The sequence below is a fragment of the Podarcis muralis genome, chromosome 6, assembly GCF_964188315.1.
Source record: "Podarcis muralis chromosome 6, rPodMur119.hap1.1, whole genome shotgun sequence".
Lineage (NCBI taxonomy): Eukaryota > Metazoa > Chordata > Lepidosauria > Squamata > Lacertidae > Podarcis > Podarcis muralis.
In genome coordinates, this window is record NC_135660.1 from 3,176,229 (window position 1) to 3,193,466 (window position 17,238).

The 17,238-nt window shown below is 46.4% G+C and overlaps 1 protein-coding gene and 1 long non-coding RNA gene across 5 annotated transcripts in view; one reads left to right on the top strand and one right to left on the bottom strand.

The window, feature by feature from the left end:
* Positions 1–773: 773 nt before the first annotated feature.
* Positions 774–11,790, bottom strand: LOC144327918 (uncharacterized). The gene is made up of 2 exons (XR_013393087.1): positions 4,203–11,790; positions 774–1,915 (listed from the first exon to the last, which is right to left on the bottom strand). It is a non-coding gene; the product is annotated as an uncharacterized LOC144327918 (long non-coding RNA).
* An 84-nt stretch (positions 11,791–11,874) lies between these two features.
* BCL6 (BCL6 transcription repressor) overlaps positions 11,875–17,238 on the top strand; it is a 31,189-nt gene continuing 25,825 nt past the window's right edge. For 2 of the 4 annotated variants that reach the window (XM_028731855.2, XM_028731860.2), the window contains exon 1: positions 11,875–11,972. The gene's annotated coding sequence lies outside the window, so the exon portion shown is untranslated. The remainder of the gene's footprint in view (positions 11,973–17,238) is intronic. The other 2 variants (XM_028731858.2, XM_077929609.1) reach the window with 2 other exon arrangements.

A 17,238-nucleotide genomic window follows, 5' to 3' on the forward strand; every position in this document is an offset into this window, starting at 1 on the left:
TTTAGGAGGGGAGGGGAAAATCCCTGCTGGCTCCAATAATTTGAATGTGAAGATACCCTTAATGATCAGAGAGGTAATGGGATTTGGTTCTCCGGCTCAATTGATACATAGTGATTAACTGTGGCACAGAATTCAAAGCGGTACGATCAAAGTTTTATTCAGCTATAATATATGGTACTTACATCATTATCTGTCTCGAAATAATGTCCAGCAAAATAGGACATTGTGCGGGGGAGAAGCATTATGGGATCAGAGTTGTGCAAGAACTTCACGAAGGAATTTCCCTTAGAGAAAAACCATTGTGGGATGCTTTGCAAATTTGCATTTCGCACCCCATGAATTGGATAAAATATACAGAGAGCGCTTTAATAAACCCTGGTGGTACAACTGTTTGTTTGCAGTTTTTCTACACATCTGTAAAACGGACCACAATCTTATTGAGTTTAGAAATTAGCATGTTTATTCCAAAGTCCCACTGAGTTCGATAGGACTTACTCTCAGATCGGTGTGAGTAGGATTGCAGTTGAAAGGAAAATAAAATTAACGAGACTGTGCGTTTTCTCGTCAGATCTATTGGCTGGGTTATTTAGATTTATTAGGCAGAGCACAACTCCTTTACTGATTCCCCAAGCTTCAGGCAGCGACCAAGATAATCGTTGCAAAGAATTGGTGTTGCAGTACATCTCCATCTGTCAAAGTGTGGCACGTCACGCAAATGTCAAAACTTAGCAGAAATAATTTAACTCAGAGAAAGAGGACAAGAGAAGATACAGTTTTGTCAATATATCTCATGTTTATTCATTGAGCTCTGGAAAACTAACCATGGTATTTTGATATTTCCAACACATTTCTGTTATAATTTCTAAATGCTGCGTTTTCCACTTTAATATTCCGGATTTATTTTCTTTTATTGATTTATGAACAAAGGGCAAACATAACAAAAAAGAAGAAGAAAAACAAAAAATCAGACATTTAAACCACAAAGCGTCACAGTCTGAAAGGGCACAAAGGTACAGGGAAGCTCCAAAGAAATAATAATATATTAACTCGTGCAAAGATTCCCTTCGCAAATAATAAAGATTTATAAAATAAAAGCATTCTCCACTGGTGTGAGTCCCATCATTATTGAGAATAAAGGTTCTATCTCGTCTTAAATGAGCCAGACCTTTGCATATGCTGGTAGTACATCAGTATTTGTATATGGAATAAAACCATGCCATCAAGTTCTTTAGATACTTTCAGTTTCTGAGATATCTTTTCCAGGAGGGCAATTTGCCAAACCTTTGAATACCAGCGGTCCAAATGGTTAAGCTGAAATGTATTCCTACATTTGGCAAAACAACCAGAGAGGGGAAAATGAAAGAGGGGGAAATGAGGCAGTGATGGAATATTCACCCTGGTGATATACCGTATTTTTCCGTGTATAAGACTATGTGGTTTTTTTTACTCTAAAATAATGCTCAAAATCTGGGCTCGTCTTATACACGGATAGTATCTCCCCCCCCCCCCACACACATTTTCTTAAACCGTATCCCCCAAAATAGGGGGCGTCTTATACATGGGGGCGTCTTATAGACGGGAAAATACGGCACTTAAAGCACAGAGCATTCTGGCCTCTAATAGCAGAAATTTATTTATATAAATCTGCCTACATCCTCCCAGATCATAATACTCCACGTGGAACTTCACTCAGGCTTGATCATTACGAAAGTTCACTTGGAGAGATCTGTGCTTTTCCTTCATAGGAATAACCGAAGGGTCATCCTGGGTCAGGCCATTTGCCCACCGAATCCAGCATCTTCTGCCCAAGCAGATTCTCCGCCAGCAGGGTGGGGCGCCTCAGAATGCCCCCTCCCCAATATTTGTGCTTGAGCGTTTGGCTTTCGGAGGTATACTGCCTCTGCAAATGGAAGTCCTTTTTTTATTAAAAAAAAAGCCGTCACGCCTAATAAACAAAAGCTTTTAAGGGATTGTCGCCACGAAGCAGCCACAATTAGCTACCACACCTCTGAGGTAGCAAAGGGTTTTCTGGTCTAAAAAGCCTAACTTCCAGGAATTCTCAAACCACGCCTCTCGTTGCAGAAAGGCGTTTGTGACACCTGCATGTTCTTAGGGGAAGAAAACGATGGGGTCTGTTCAGTGCCGGATTTATGTAGAAGCTAAACAAGCTCTAGTTTATGGCCCCACTCTCTTGGGACCCCCCAAAAAATTTAAACGAAGAAAAAAAAACCCTGGATGTACATTTCCAAAATATAAAAGACGAATAAAATAAAACCTACATACAGCAACAGTGTTTTGTGTTGTGTGGGCTCCTGTGAGGTCCATAAATTACCATATAGCATTCATCCAACACAAAAAACAGTGGCAATTTGTTGTTGACAAAGGACAGCTGGACATAGAAAGGGCCCCATTACCTTCAGTAGCTTAGGGCCTCATCAAACCTAAATCTGGCCCCGGGTCTGCTCATAGGAAGGGTTCTGTTTGGAGATGCAAAGTTCTACATGTATTAAGTCCTAAATTCAGCACCCAGGTTGTCCCCTGCAGTGATCCTAAGGTCTGTCCCCTGCCCAAGGGCTATAGGATCTGTGATGGGGAACATTTGAATCCCTCCAAGAAGCTCTGAAGGGGTACAGATCTTCTCCATACCAGCTTTAGACACTCAGCACCAGGTTAAGCAATGATGGATGTATCTAAATCAGCCAGTCCACTCGTTTAAATGATCTAAAACACTGGTTACCAAATTGGGTGGTACCACTCATGGGGGGGGGGAGTTACCTAGGTGATGTTAAGAGGCAAGGGGGGGGCGGTCCCGGAGGTATAAATGACTATCAGAAAAGTTGGATCATCAATTTTGTTGAATTAAACAAATTAGTTTTAATTGGATTTTGGATAACCGTGCAATTAATTGTTGCTGTTTTTGAATTGTATTGCTTAGTGAGTTGTGCAAACTGCTGTTCTTAATAATGCCTTTTATAGCGTTGGGTAAGGGGCACAGGGAGATGAGCTTATGGGAACAAGGGGCCTGGAAAAGTTTGGGCTGCATCATACGAAGGAACACATTATGACGCTTTTGCAAAAGTTCAGCTTTAGGGCATCACCCAGCTCAAAACACTTCTGCCGTCACTGGTATTATAGACTAGTAATGCTGTTTTGGAGATCAATTGGAGGCTTGCTCTCAGCTAATTATTTAAGTGCATCTGTAGTCCGGGCAAGGAGCAGAAAAGCAAACCCTAGCAGCTTGGTTACATGCATTGCTGATGCTATAAAACCAGAAGACACATAATATTAAAAAAATTAAAATCATACGACCATGTGATGTTTATGTACATTAAGCAAGCAAGCAGGCAGTTAAAAACTGAACATCAGGGAGATAAGATCTTGGGACACCTCGTGCAGTCTGCTGTGAATTATACCGACGCTTGGGAACAAACAAATAAGAAAGGTAGTAGCAAGAGAAAATTATATGTCAGACCTGGAAATAGCACAGGGGCTGTACAGAAAGCCGCCACCCAGCCCCAAACTTTTTAAAAAGAAGAAGAGGAGGAGGAGGAAAAAGAAGAAGGCTAGATCGATTGCAAAATAAGGCTGAAGTGCTCACTAACTGGTCAAATAGCAGGCAACAGGGCCCTCTCTAATGTGCAAACAATCCACATTTTGGCTAGGATGCTCAAGAGGCAGCCAGTACAAATCTGGCAGTGCAATAGTTACGTTGTTTTGACATATCGAGGGATGAAGGGGGATAACAAGGGTGGATGCCCTTGTTTGCATTTTGTGGGCTCATGAGAAGAAGTAAAAGAGGAAACGTTCAATTTTTTTAAAAAAAGACACCATTCAAATGTAGCCCATAATATTCACCAGTGCAAGGGCAAAGGCAGATGGGTTTTATATCCACCAGATAATATGCATGGAATATGCCCACTCTGTTCTTAATCTGGGTTAATCAGTCAGGAATGACTATCGGTTTCACATATGCACGCACATTCCTTATTATATATCTTTGGATAATAATCACCAGTGCTTTTCTTCTAGAAAAAATGGTACTGGTACTTGCCATGAAGTCATTACAGTAAGTGCCACATTTTTAACCAGTGCTTTTCTTCTGGATATAATGGTGCCAGTACTGCATACCTTTGAGTATCCGCAGAAATAATAATAATAATAGTAATAGTAATAATACATGATTTGAGGACTCATGAGGCTACCTCATTGCAGTTGCTAAACATGTCTTCTTGCCATAATCCAGGTGGGAGATTTCTGGGGAACCCCTTGTACATTGCCTTGGCTTCTAAAAGTGGGATATAAATCAAAGTTTTAAAATTAAAAAAAAATGCATGGATTAAAATTCCAGAGATAATTTCCCATCAATATTTTTTTGTGGTCTGAAAGAGATGAAAATCTACTTTCCCTCTGTGCATCACATAAATCACTTTGAGGGTCTATAAACCACAGTGGAGATGTGCTACAGGGCAACTTATCAAGCTCATTTATGAGCCTGTGTTCCCTGAATAGGTTAACGCTTCCCCTCCCAAAAATTGTTGCAATTGAAGATGTAATTGGGTTATTAAAATACGCATTCTTCTCTCATTTTCGTGGGGGGGAAAGAGTGAGGAACGTAGATGGAGGTTAATTTTGAAAATAGGTAGGAGAAAAGGAAGAAGAATCATATTACAAGTTCCATTATGTCCTGCCATGGAAGGTAGGGTTGATTGCAGGTAATGACAGCTGTCATGTTACCCCGTGGGCCTTGCTGTCAGGCCTCCACCTCAGAAAGGGAAAGGTGCACAACCGTCACAACCAAGGACAGGACAGCAGTTGGCATAAACATGCAACCGGTTTCATTTCCCGTGAGCTGTCCTGCTCCATTTGGAAGGGCTTCGCTTTCTTTTGGAACTGGACTCGTTCTGCTCCCTAGAACTGCACATTATTCTATTGTTGCATCCTGCCCTTAAACCATGTGGTGAAGGGCCAGTAAGAAAACCGAGGAATAAATTTGGCAGCTTTCCTTCAGGGTCTCGGAGATCACCTTATCTAAGGCCAGTTCCTCTTGGACTGTGAGATCACTGAACAGCCTTCGTCGGGTCTGGGACGGCTGTAGAGCCAGAACGAGTTGGCTGTTTCCGAAAGTGCAGCCCAAACAAAACGGCTGCTAACTCTTCCCTGAATGCTCGAATATTTGCCAAGCAATATTCACCAGATATTTCTTAACTTGCATCGAAACCAGCCTCGTGATTATTTGATCCCAAACCTTTTGATGACTGCCAGTCGACACTGTTTGATAGCTGACAAGCAATGCTGTTTGCTAGGAGAGCATGGCCCAGCATTTAGCACTTGACAGCTGACAGCTTACGGGATTTCACATTTCGTGCCTGCCAGTGCAATCGGCAAGACACCCACAAGGCTAGGGTTTCAAATTTTGAAAAGCTTCACATTCAGATTTCTAATGCCGGAGATTCCAATTTGGGACTTGATTGAAGTTTGGAGGTTTGCAAACACTTCTTTTGAGTTCTAGACAGTTGCATGGTTTCTCTTGTTTGCCCCTCCAGTGTCCCTGCTCTCAGTTTTTGGGGGCACTGTGACATGCAAAATGGACTGCATCAGTTATTCACCCGGAAATCATCAAGCTAAAGTTCTGCTCCCTCTGAACTATACAATTTGGGTGAGAGGAAACAAGAGAATGTACAGTGGTACCTCGGGTGAAGAACTTAATTCGTTCTGGAGGTCCGTACTTAACCTGAAACTGTTCTTAACCTGAGGTACCACTTTAGCTCATGGGGCCTCTCACTGCCGCCGCACGATTTCTGTTCTCATCCTGAAGCAAAGTTCTTAACCCGAGGTACTATTTCTGAGTTAGCGGAGTCTGTAACCTGAAGCGTATGTAAGCTGAAGCATCTGTAACCTGAAGTACCACTGTATCAAAACAGAAATTATTTGCAGTTGCAAAAGCATAACAGAATTGTTCCGTAAGAATCAATCGTGACTTTAAAATGTGGATTTCATAATCTGTGCTTCAGTCCCCTTAGGAAAAGATCCCGTGACAGGGCCCTCGTTACAAAATATCTGTGCCTTTTTGGTGATTTAGGCACCATCCTTCAGAGGATACTTCATTTGCTTAATTCCTCCAATCGAAAAAAACAAGTTTAGTGACAGGATGTCAGCTTATTTAAAGGGATGAATTTGAGTGTAAATCTGCTCCGAGAAGCAGCACTCTGGCTAAGCTCCTCCAAGGCACGTTGAAATCATTGGGATTTACTTCCAAGTAAACATGCTCACGTCTCAACTGCATCATCGAACGCTCCTGAGTTTAAGTCATTTGCTGGATCAGTAAAGCTTTGGGGAGGAGGGTTATTTTGAGGGTGCTTGCTGGGGTCCTGCAATGTGCATTTTAACCTGACTGCTCATCGAACGGTCGCTTAAGAGCACGACAATTAAATGGCTAAAATGTTTTGTGCCGCACGCCATCCCTGCACAGAGCTTTTCCAGGAAGGGAAACGGCAGGCTAACTTCTCCGAATGCGAGGCCAGGGAGTGGGCAGGCAGGAATGAGCCATTTGGCTGGGGAGCCAAGGCTCAAATATGCCCTTTTTAATTTCCATCCGATCAGAAATAGCAGCTCCAACCCAAATGCAAAGCAGATGCCCACTTGTTGATGTTGTTGTTGTTGTGGGTTTTTTCCTCCACGCAGGGCCAACCCATCCCCACTGGCCACAGTGGATGTCTTACACCCCATTCTCTCCTGATTGCTCTCAGATGAAACAAAAGCCCCTCCATTCACTTATATGGGAAAATCAGTGACTTATCCGGCAGGGTCCTGGAGTGAAAGCTAAATTCCCTCCTCAGCTGCATGAAGGAAAATTGATGGAGAGGGCAAGATCCACAGTGAGAGCTGGATGAAAATATATACATGAACCAGCTGGAGACAGAACTAAGATTTAAAAATATAAGGGACCTTATTGATTATATTTCAGGAGGGGTGGGTGGGCAAAATGGTCAGTTTCAATTTCCTTCAGTTTCTCATTTTTTGCCAATGTTAAATTCAGTTCACATTTCCATATCAGTTTTTATTAAAAAAAAAAAACCACTTTTCAAAGTTTTCATAAATATCTCCTAATATACACAATTGTGCATGAAGGTCTGCCTAATAAACATATATTTTTGCAAAAACATTTCCCTCCTATACATCCTACAGCATCACATAAGACTGGCAGTTCTGCTGTTAGCTTCTGTGAGACAAGGACTGGAAATCTAAAGGGCAAATGCCAAAATTAATTAATTAATTAATTAACTTTCTATACTGCCCTTCATCTGAAGATCACAGGGTAATTTACAATATAATGTAAAAGAGATTTGCTATAACAATGCATGAGGTATAGCTCTCTCGAAACATCGAAACATCTCTTGAAACATCTAACCACTGCTGAGTAATTCAAGGGGAGACTGAACTCAGCTTGTTTGATAAAGAATAATATCCCTTCTTAAAGTTTATTAATGGTGGAGGTGAGTTTAGAGAGCCTCCAGTGATTCAGTCATCTTCATGGCAGTTTTATTTGAAAATATTAGTGACTTAGTTTGGGCTTTCAGGTGTATAGCAGACTTAATATTGTATGTAATTCTGTTGCATTGCATCGTGCCAGAGTCGTCCATGATTTTTCTCTTTTGCTACTATTGAAAAGAATGTTGTGATTTCTTTAAGAAAGAAAATGCCAGTAATGTATGCCTTTAATGCATACTTTGCCCCAGGATTCCGTACACATTACTCGACTGTAGAACTGCCTTGCAAAATTCAGAAAAGTGCAAATTTTGAAGGATACTTCCACTTTTCGGTTTGCTTATTATTCAGAGAAAGTGTGAATTAGGTCGGTTTGCCTTTAAATGCAAAACCGAACTGAATTTCTCCCTCATCTCCAGTATGTATGATGGGTGGTCGAATTCCATAGCCACCTATCGATCAAGGCTATACCTTTTTACCCCTTATACACTTTCCTTTGCATTTATATTGTGCCTTTCCCTGGCTCTCAATGTTGTTCATCTCGGGAAGACAATTCCCCCTCGCAGTCAACTGTGTGAGGGCATTCAGTCCCGCGAGTCCCATATTAAAAACGGCAGGTTCCGCTTTCAAAGTGGGGAATGGGGTGTAACAGAGATGGGGACCCTCCCAGATACTTAGAATCATAGAACCGTACAGTTGGGAGGGACCCTAAGAGTCATCTAGTCCAGCCCCAATGCAATGCAGGGATCTCAGCTAAAGCATCCCTGACAGATCCTTATGGAGACGACACCTTGCAGGGATATTTGCAAACACTGGGACTTCAAATCAAGTGATGGAAAAATGGCAAAATCAGATATTCCTCCCCATTCTTTTTCTCTTTTGCACAGAGGGGCTATTGCAAAGGAACAAGACCAAATCTTCCCACCCAAATCCTTTTCTCGGGGCCTCTCTACCGAGGCTTTAAAAACATGGAAGCAGGTGCAATGTGTGTGTTTGTGTGCACTTGCTAAAAGACGCTCGCTTTGCAGGGCTGATGGGCTGGGGGGGGGCAGGGGAGGAAGCTGGTCCCTTGAAAATAGCGCTTGAAACCCAGCTGGGAATTTGCAAAGGCGATTCATGGCTTCTTCCTCCTGCTCTGCAGTGCCCCCTCTGTCTGCTTTAGGAACACTACCCTCTGACCTCTGAAGGGGAATGGCTCTGAAGAATAATACATTTCTTCCCCACTTAAAATCAGCCTATAGGGAGGAAATATTAGGCTGCGGGCAGACGATGGCACACAGGGAGGAGGGCAAATAGGAGGAGCACTCAAAGCCTTGAGGTCCATTTTACTTGGGGCCGCAGGCAGACATCCAAGTAAATAATTTCAGCCAGTTTGGTCCATTATTTACAACACACATATGCATTTATATGCTTTTTGGCTCTGTATTGGCTGACATCCTGTCATCTAGTGGGTGGGAGCGTGGTTCGCAATAATGAATTTGAAACGAGTTTTCATACTCCAAGGAAACACAATAGGAATTTTGTCTCCCCCTTCAAAGTGCGATTGTGCTAAAGCATTAAGGTGGTCAATGTCAAACCGTTCGAACAGCCCATTTACTGCCTCAAACTCGAGAGATTTAAATTTCAGGAAAATATAGATTTTTATTTTCAGGAAAATAATGACTTGTAACTATAGTTGTTATCTATCTGCACACAAGCAAACAAATGCAAGGACAAATCGTCCCTCTGATTTATGGCTCTATTTGCAGACATCCACCAAAACATTGTGCCCTTTGCTCTGCAATCTACAAAATGAGATAAATCCATGTTCCTGAATTGCAGTTTTTCTTAAACTGCATTTAAAGTCTGGATTCTCTGCAAGACATTAATCGCTGGAAGGTGCATAACCCCAAAATCATGCATATTTCTTCCTTTCTCAAAGATCTGAGAGGATCTATGCAATATTTATACTGAGAATTAAACACACACACTGAAGTCACAGCTGAGTGTTTCAAACAATTTGCATGTCATTTAATCAGTTTCCCTAAGCAATTTGATTAGCCAGTGTGACTGTGCTGTGATTCAAACTTGGGAGAGATTGTTATAAACAAATTCCCATTCATAGTTTATCGAGCTTCCTTGATTCTCTTCCCCTCCCTCTTCTGTCAAAAGGGGGGGGGGGGAGAGTTTAAGAGAGAAAGAGTCACTGAGCTATTTATAGATCCTCCCACAATCTCATAACAATTAGAGGTTTATTATCATTAAATAAACAAATAATTGAGAACTCAGCTTGATAGGACGGCATGCTGGCTAGGCCCTGATACAGTGAAAGTCGGAAAGACATCTGCATCGTCATAAGTTCCAAAACAAGAACAACAACACCTTAGATCCTCAAAGTTTTGGCAAACCGTCTTCCCCCTCCATGCCCCCTTCCCAGGCCATGCAGAGATACATATATATATTTACAATCTATTTAACTTGATGAAGCCCAACAGGCCACACATGTTTCCAGGTCTAAAGTCTCCTTCAACAGTTAAAAAGAAGGGAGGCCTTTTCACACAAACACACATGCAGTTCTGAAATGCTACAAAGCGAACAAATAAACCCCCCAGATTCCTAGCAGTAATATTCAATCTACAACTTTAAAATAAAGGCTTTGCAGAGACTCTGGAGCACGCAGAACGATCCGCATTAAACTGCTCTCATTTCTAATCAAGGACAAGCTTTCGAGGCAGAAAACTGTTTTGACAGCCAGGGACTCCCAAACCCTGGTTTCATTTTACATTTGCTCCAGATGGAACACCCCCCCCCCAAACACACACAACTCCCCTTCAAAGCCAGAGATCTGCTATGACCCAGCCTGCAGGGCACAAGGGGTTCTGGATCTACCCTCCCCTGTCACCCAGCTGCCCACCCCACAGCTGCAAGCCAGGCGTGGGTACTGAAAGGCCCGCTTGCGGTTCCACCATAAGCAAAGTGAGCTGCTTCTGCAACTTTCCCTCTTGCCTTTCCCACTGCAAGAGAAGAAAGGAGCTGATCCATTTGGGAGCCCCCGAAGACCCACAATCTGAACAGGGGAAAGGGGGGAAAGTGAAGCGTCCCAGAACCGAACCACCACGTCAGAATCCTTCAGAAAGATAAGCCGAGTGAGTCCTATCCAGCAAATTGAGTTTGATGAAGAGTCCTCGATTTATAGGAGAGCCACGGGAGGCGGAGGGGGAACCCCACAGAACTGAAAAACTTCTAGAAAAAGTAGCTAGAACGGAAAAACAAAAACAAGAATCCACAAACAAACCACGACCTTGTTTCTCCAGCAGCGAATCCTCCCCCTTCTCTGAAATCACAAGAGGCCAGAGGAGATGTTTTCCAAAAAAGCAAAAAGCAAGTCCCAGATCTCGCTTGAAAGGAACGTTCCACAAACGCACTGTCGATAAATAAATTAAAAAAGAAGACAAGGTATTTGCACGCACGCAAACACACTCAAAATTCCCCAGTAAAGCAAAGAAGAAAAACAAAACAAAAAACAAAAGTGTCTTATTTCTGAACGGGCTTCTTCTTCTCCTCCTTCTTCCTCGCTCTCAGCCCGAAAAACTGCAGGTCTGGGTCCCCCCCCCCCTCTTCCTTTTTCGGTTTTTTAAAAATACGAACCTTACTCCAATTCTTCACCCCCACCAGCGCCTGCGGCGCAACGAGGATTTCTCTTTGCCCTCGTCCTGCTCTCGTTTCCTTTTCTCCCTTTTCCTACTGAATATTGCTGGCGGCGGCGGGGGGGAGGGGGGGGGGAGAAAAAGCAAAAAGTCAAAGCAACCCACCCCCATCAAAAGCTGCATATTATTATCACCATGTTTTGGGTCTCTCTCCCTCTCTCTTTCTCTCTCTGCTTAGGACCTGAAAAGCAAATGCAAAAGCCTTTGGAACGAGGAGGGGGGGTTGTTAAAGCTTTTTTTTTTTTCCTCCCCCTTAAAGAGATGCTGGGATGGGGGGGGGTGGGAACCGAAGCTGCGAAATGGAATTCGCCCCGGATCCCCGGATTTCTCTTATGTCACCGCCAAGCAAATTAGTTCTCAGAATTCCAGCGGGGGGAGGCGGGCGGGAGGGAGGAGGGGGGAGGAAAGCGAATAGAACTCTGCAACATTGTATTGAGGCCGATCCCTGACGTCACGGTAGGCAAGGTCCCCACGTGACTGCCAGAGAGGAGCCTACCATTGGCGACGGGGGGGCCCGGGCCCCGCACCTCCCTCCTGGCCCCTTCCCGCAAGCTTTTTCCCGGGGGTCCCCTTGGAGACCCTTTCCATTAGTCTCTCTACAAACTCGGGGGTGTTCTCGAGTGGGTTCCGGGCCCCCTTTGGCCCCTCCTGGCAGAAAGCCCTTCCCCGGGATCCTCCCCGGGCTGCCTGCGATGGTAGCGCCTGCCGCTCAAATTCCGAGAATTGAGCTGTGTTGATTCTTAGAACTGGGGTTCTTAGAAGTGGTGATGCAAGGAGTTTCTAGGAAAGCGCGGAGACCAGGTGATTCGCTCTCGCTCGCTGCTTTGCATTGCTGCCGCTGTCCGGGCTGCTGCTGCCGCTGCTGCTGCCTGCGCCGTCCCTCTTCGGATGAGGATGATTAATAATAACCAGAATAATAACCATAATAATATTTAGAGCAATAACAATAGCAACGCAGCCAAGATGCTGGCGGCGGCGGTGCCAGGGCTCCGTTGCGCGCTGCGCCTCTTTCATTTCCATCCATCCCATTGCCACCTTTTTTGTTGCCTGGAAATCGGGGGCTTTCTTGAGCAAGGAGGGGGAGGTGGCTGGGGGGGGGGGAAGGCTCTGGTCCCGTTCGGCGCCGGTGCTTTTGCAAAGGGGGGTCTGTTTCTCGCGTTGTATGTGTGTGTCCCCCTCTCTCTCCTCCCTGGCGCGGCAGGTGGAAGGCAGGCGGGCGGGCGGGCGCGCAGGGCTCCCCCTGCTCTCCAATCGCCCAGAGCCACCAGGAGGGGGGGAAAGCCATGCTTGGCTCTTAAGCCTTGTCAGTCTCCCCGGCGGGGTTTGCTGCCTGCCTGCCTCGCTCTCCTGAGCTGGTCAATTTCTGCTTGCAGGGAGCAGAGAGGGTGGCTGTTTTGACGCTTGTCAGTTTCATTTTGGAAAGGCGAGGAGGCGCGGGGCGTTTTGCCGAGGACCGTGGCTGTTGTGTTGGGATCGCGTGTTTCCTGGGCTGTTTTTTTGGAAGGGCTGCCCGTGGAAGGAAGCTGGCGGGGAGGGAGGGAGAGCGCGAGAGAGCTCTGGGGGAAGCTGGTGGTGGTTCTGATCGGGCGAGCCGAGCAGGGCACCTCTTTTCCCCGAGTCCTTTCCATGCACGGAGGAGCCGGCGGCCGCCTTTGCTCGTGTTTGTCCCATCGTGACCGGGTCTTAATATTTTTTGGCCCTGGAGGCATTTTTCAAATTTCCCCCACCCTCTTCTTTTTATTTTCCTTTTCAATCACTTTGCAAAACTGGGTCCCCCGAAACGTGTTTTGTTTTTTCCTTCTCCCCCCTCTCTTCTCTTTCCTTTCGGGCGCTCGATAACGCCAGCTCGCCTCGCTCGCCTGGCGCCGCTCCACCGACCAGGGCCTCGCGTGCGCGCGGGCGAAGCGCACAAGGGCAGCCGGGGAAGGGAAAGAAGCGGAGGAGGAGGAGGAGGGGACGGTTGTTTGTTTGTTCCACCGGGCGACCCAAATATAAATAAACAAGCACAAGTAAACATGCAGCCGGCTGGCGCTCCGAAACCCACCAAAGCGTGTATATATAGGATTGCGCGCCGGGGTGAAGGGGTTTCCCCAATGGGCTTACTCCCGAGGAAACATGCAGAGGATAGAAAACGCGCATCCCCAAAATTCCCTTTTTGTCTTTTCTCGGGGGCAGACAAAAAGACTGACTTATGTCCGGGCAACTCGCCCTCCAAAGAGATCGGCCGGGTCCCGACGCTTTGGGCACCTGCCGCGGCGCGTCTCCCGGGATCGGGGCCGGAGAGGGAGGGGGGCGCCTCTCTGGCCTCGCGCTCTGTGTGTATTTCTGCGGCGGCCGGGGCTGCGTGCCTGCCACTCGCCTCCCAATGGCCGGGCCGGCCTCCTCCTCTCTCCTTCCTCCTCCTCCTTCTCGGCCGGCTGTCATCCGGCGCGGCCCGGGTAGCCGCCGCCGGAGCGCCGCGCGCGAAGCCGGAGAGCGCCGGGGCTCTTCCAAAGGCGGGCGCGCGCGCGCGGAGGAGCGCGGGAGGCGGAGGTCCCTGGCCCGGCGCGCAAGATGCGCGCACGAGCCCAACGTAGGACGGTGCTTCCCTCCCGTAACAGCCCCAGAAAAAAAAGGGAAAAAACCCTGTCTGGTTCCGCCGGCAGCTTCTGCCGCAAACCCAGAGAGGCAGGCATTTCCCAACATCTCTACCCCCGCACCGCAATTTCACATGTGCATGTACAGTATATATATATAAATAATATATATATTTTAAAATGGAGTTGCAGGGAAAAAATATTTGCCACGATGCGTTTCGTTTCTCTCTTTAAAAATATGGGGAGCGATGAATATATGGGGGACTCGTGTCTTTGAAAAATATTAGGAAAGGCGAAATCCTTCATCTTGGATACTTTGGCGATGCCGGGGGACTTTATCACGCAGCAGAATTCTCCAGGGTGGGTTATATTTGGGTAAGGCGGGGTGAAGAGAAAAAGTTAGGGGGCAGACCCTCTTGTTTATTTATATCCGCGCCCCTGCCTCCGCGGGGCGCCGGCTTGTTGTGTTTTTCCTGAGCGAAAAATAGGCAGGTCCCGGCCCCGAGGAGACTCCATCTGCGCTCGATATCGGCTGGCGCGCGTCGGGTCCTGCTGGCGCGCGAATGTTTCCAGGCTCCCCGGCGTGTGTGTGCGTGGGGACGGTGGCAGGGGGGGGGGGAGAGAAAGGCAGCCAGCTGAGCCTGGGAACAGAAGCTGTGCCATGAAAACAGAGTCTGCCTGGTGGAGGTGGCTGTTGGATTAATATTAATCCCTGTTTTCTCTTCTTTTCGCCCCCCCCCCTCCATCGCCAGATAGCAAATGTGGCGACTTTATTTTCAAGAAACAATTAAAAAATGAGCCTCTCTGAAGGATGTAGGAAAGTCTGGTTTCCGAAACACGAGACCAATTTTTAGAAGAAGAAGGGGAAAAAAACCAGTGCATTTGAAAGATGCATGTAATATACTGTAATAGATATGGGGAACACTAGAATTTAATCTATAGATGTTATTGCTGGACGTTAGGATTGGTGATGGGAAGATCAGGCAAACCTGGAGTGCGGGTTTAATTTGGTGGTTTTTTTGGGGGGGGGGTCTTTTTGCTCTCTTACCCCGGAATAACAGACCCCTTCCCCAATTCCATGCTAGCCAAAGTTTGCCACTCCGCTCTCCTAGACATTAAGCCTTGAAATAGGTGGGGGGAGATGGAAGTGGGGCAGTTACCGCGCAGTTACGCCTCGCTGGTTGCTCCAGGCTTCCCCTAGCTCTCCAGAACGGCCCAGACGGTCCCTTTCAAAAACAAACAAACCCAGACGCTTGAAGAAGCGTTCCTGGAAGGGAACACAGGAATTAATAGCGGGGAAGGAGACGCATTTATTAACACTTACCCGTCTGTAAACTGATCTCCTTAATCCCCGCAGAGAAAGAGGCAAAATTTAGGGTCTGGGTTTGGACACGGTGGGGAGCCCTCTCCAAAGCCCTCAAGACCAGGGCAACTAACTGCCCCCTCTGCTGAGCCAAAGACCCACGAGTCAGGGGTGCCTGTTTGTTTTGGTACCCCCCTCCCCAAATTAAAATGCTTTGGAGGGCGAGAGCGGGGCCGTGGAGAAGGCGGCGAAGTCTTGTTTGTTTGCTTAAGGAACGGCCAAGGCGAAAGGAGATCGAGCGCAGCCAACTCCGAGAGTTCAATCCTCGCTCTCTCCCCCTCCGGCACTTTTTGTAAATTTCTTAAAGCGCTTCCTTAGAATAAAGGGGTCTATATTTACGGGGGGGGGAGCTGGAGGGGGGGGGAATCATGTTCTCTTGGAGACAAAGTTATCCAGGTGTAAGGGGAAGTTGTTAGAAACCCAACCTCTTTATTAAAAAAATAATAATAATCGAGGATTTCCCCGTCCTTCGCATGACAGTGTGTGTGTCCGGAGTGGGGGGGTGGGAAAACTTTGTTGTGAGTTGGAATGGGGGGGAGAGACTTCTGATTTAAATCGGTATCTTTGTGTGCGGGGCAAGATTGACCTCTGGTGGTTAAATGTGGAATAGCGGAGCAGGATCCCTTTCCCCTCCCCCCCACCTACCCCCTGTTTGGCAAATCTGTGGGGTGTGCGTACCATATTGCAAAATAACCATGGTTGTGGGTGCTGTGAAATGTAGAGAACGCTGTTGGGGTTTGCCCTTGTGCTGCGGGTGAGGAGGTGCTGCCTCTTATATAAAACAGCATTTGCCCAACTTTCACAACGCTTTGCAAAAGGCCTAGGGTTTGTTTGCGGAGTTTTCTTTCGTCTCTGTCCACCAGCAAACCCGCCCTGTGACCCTCAGATGAAGGGGCTGTATCGAAATTTAATAAATTGAAACATGAGTTTAAAATAACCCCCAGGCCCATTTTGCAGATGGGGAAACTGAGGCTTCAAAACCACGGGCAGAGCAGGGAGTCTGAATATGAGCGTCTGTATGTCAGGTACTAGAGACACAGAAGGGGAGAGGGTTGCTCTTGTGCTCAGATCCGGCTTTTGGTTTCCCCAGAAACGCATCTGGTTGGCCGCTGTGAGAACAGGATACTGGATTCGATGGGTCTTAGGCCTGATCCAGACTGGTTCTTCTTAAGATCTTATGTGTGATTCTGCCCCACGTTTAGACTGTGTATATGAGCAATAGAAAGGAGTTTCGCAGGGTCTAAAATAGGAATGGGGAACCTGTGGCCGTCTCTAGATGGACGCCGGCCTCTCCTCATGGTCATTGGCCATCCTCAGGCTGACTGACAGGCAGGTTTTTGGAGTCTAGCATCATCTGAAAAATTGCAGGTTCCTCACTCCTGGGTCTTAAAATCAAACCAGGAAGCTCCAGGGTTTGACACTCTAGAGTTTGGCAGTGGGAGAAGCCTCTTTACCATCTAGCACAAGGCTTGTGTTTTTCCACTTCCATCAAATTAAAATACAAAGAGAAGCTTGATCGGAGGTTTGTTTGTTTTTTTAAAAAAATTGTTTTAATTATTGTTTGCGACGCCGCAGGGAGAGCTTTAAAGGAGGAATACAAAGTACAGTCTGCCTTCAACCCTTAGAGGGGGGTGTGTGTGTCCAAGCTTGCTTCAGAGTAAATTGAGGCAATCTGTTTGAAAAGAGAGAGAAACTGCATCAAAAACTGACATTTATTCAGCTGAATACTGAATAAACTACTCTCAAGTAGAAGTTCTTCTCATATAGGTAGGGGAGAAAGTGCAGAACTTCACCAGGGAAAGGGTCCATCAACTCTTTGGTTCCAAATCGGATACCAATAACAAACTTAGTTGGTCTCTAAGGTGCTACTGGAAGGGATTTTTAAATTTTGTTTCATCTCAGGGAAGTTTGTCAGACAACCTATAAAAGGAAAAACATCTTTATCGCCTGAGTGTTGGGTCTTCTGATGACTCTTGGCTGTGCAAAGATCACCTGGTTAGGTTAAAATCAGCCTTCATCATCCTGGTGCCCTTTTCCGGATAGGCTTCTGGAAGAACGGTAGCTTTATTTACACCAGTGGGTTCCCGGCTCAAAGCATGGCCCCTTAACCTAGGTGAAGCCCACCTGG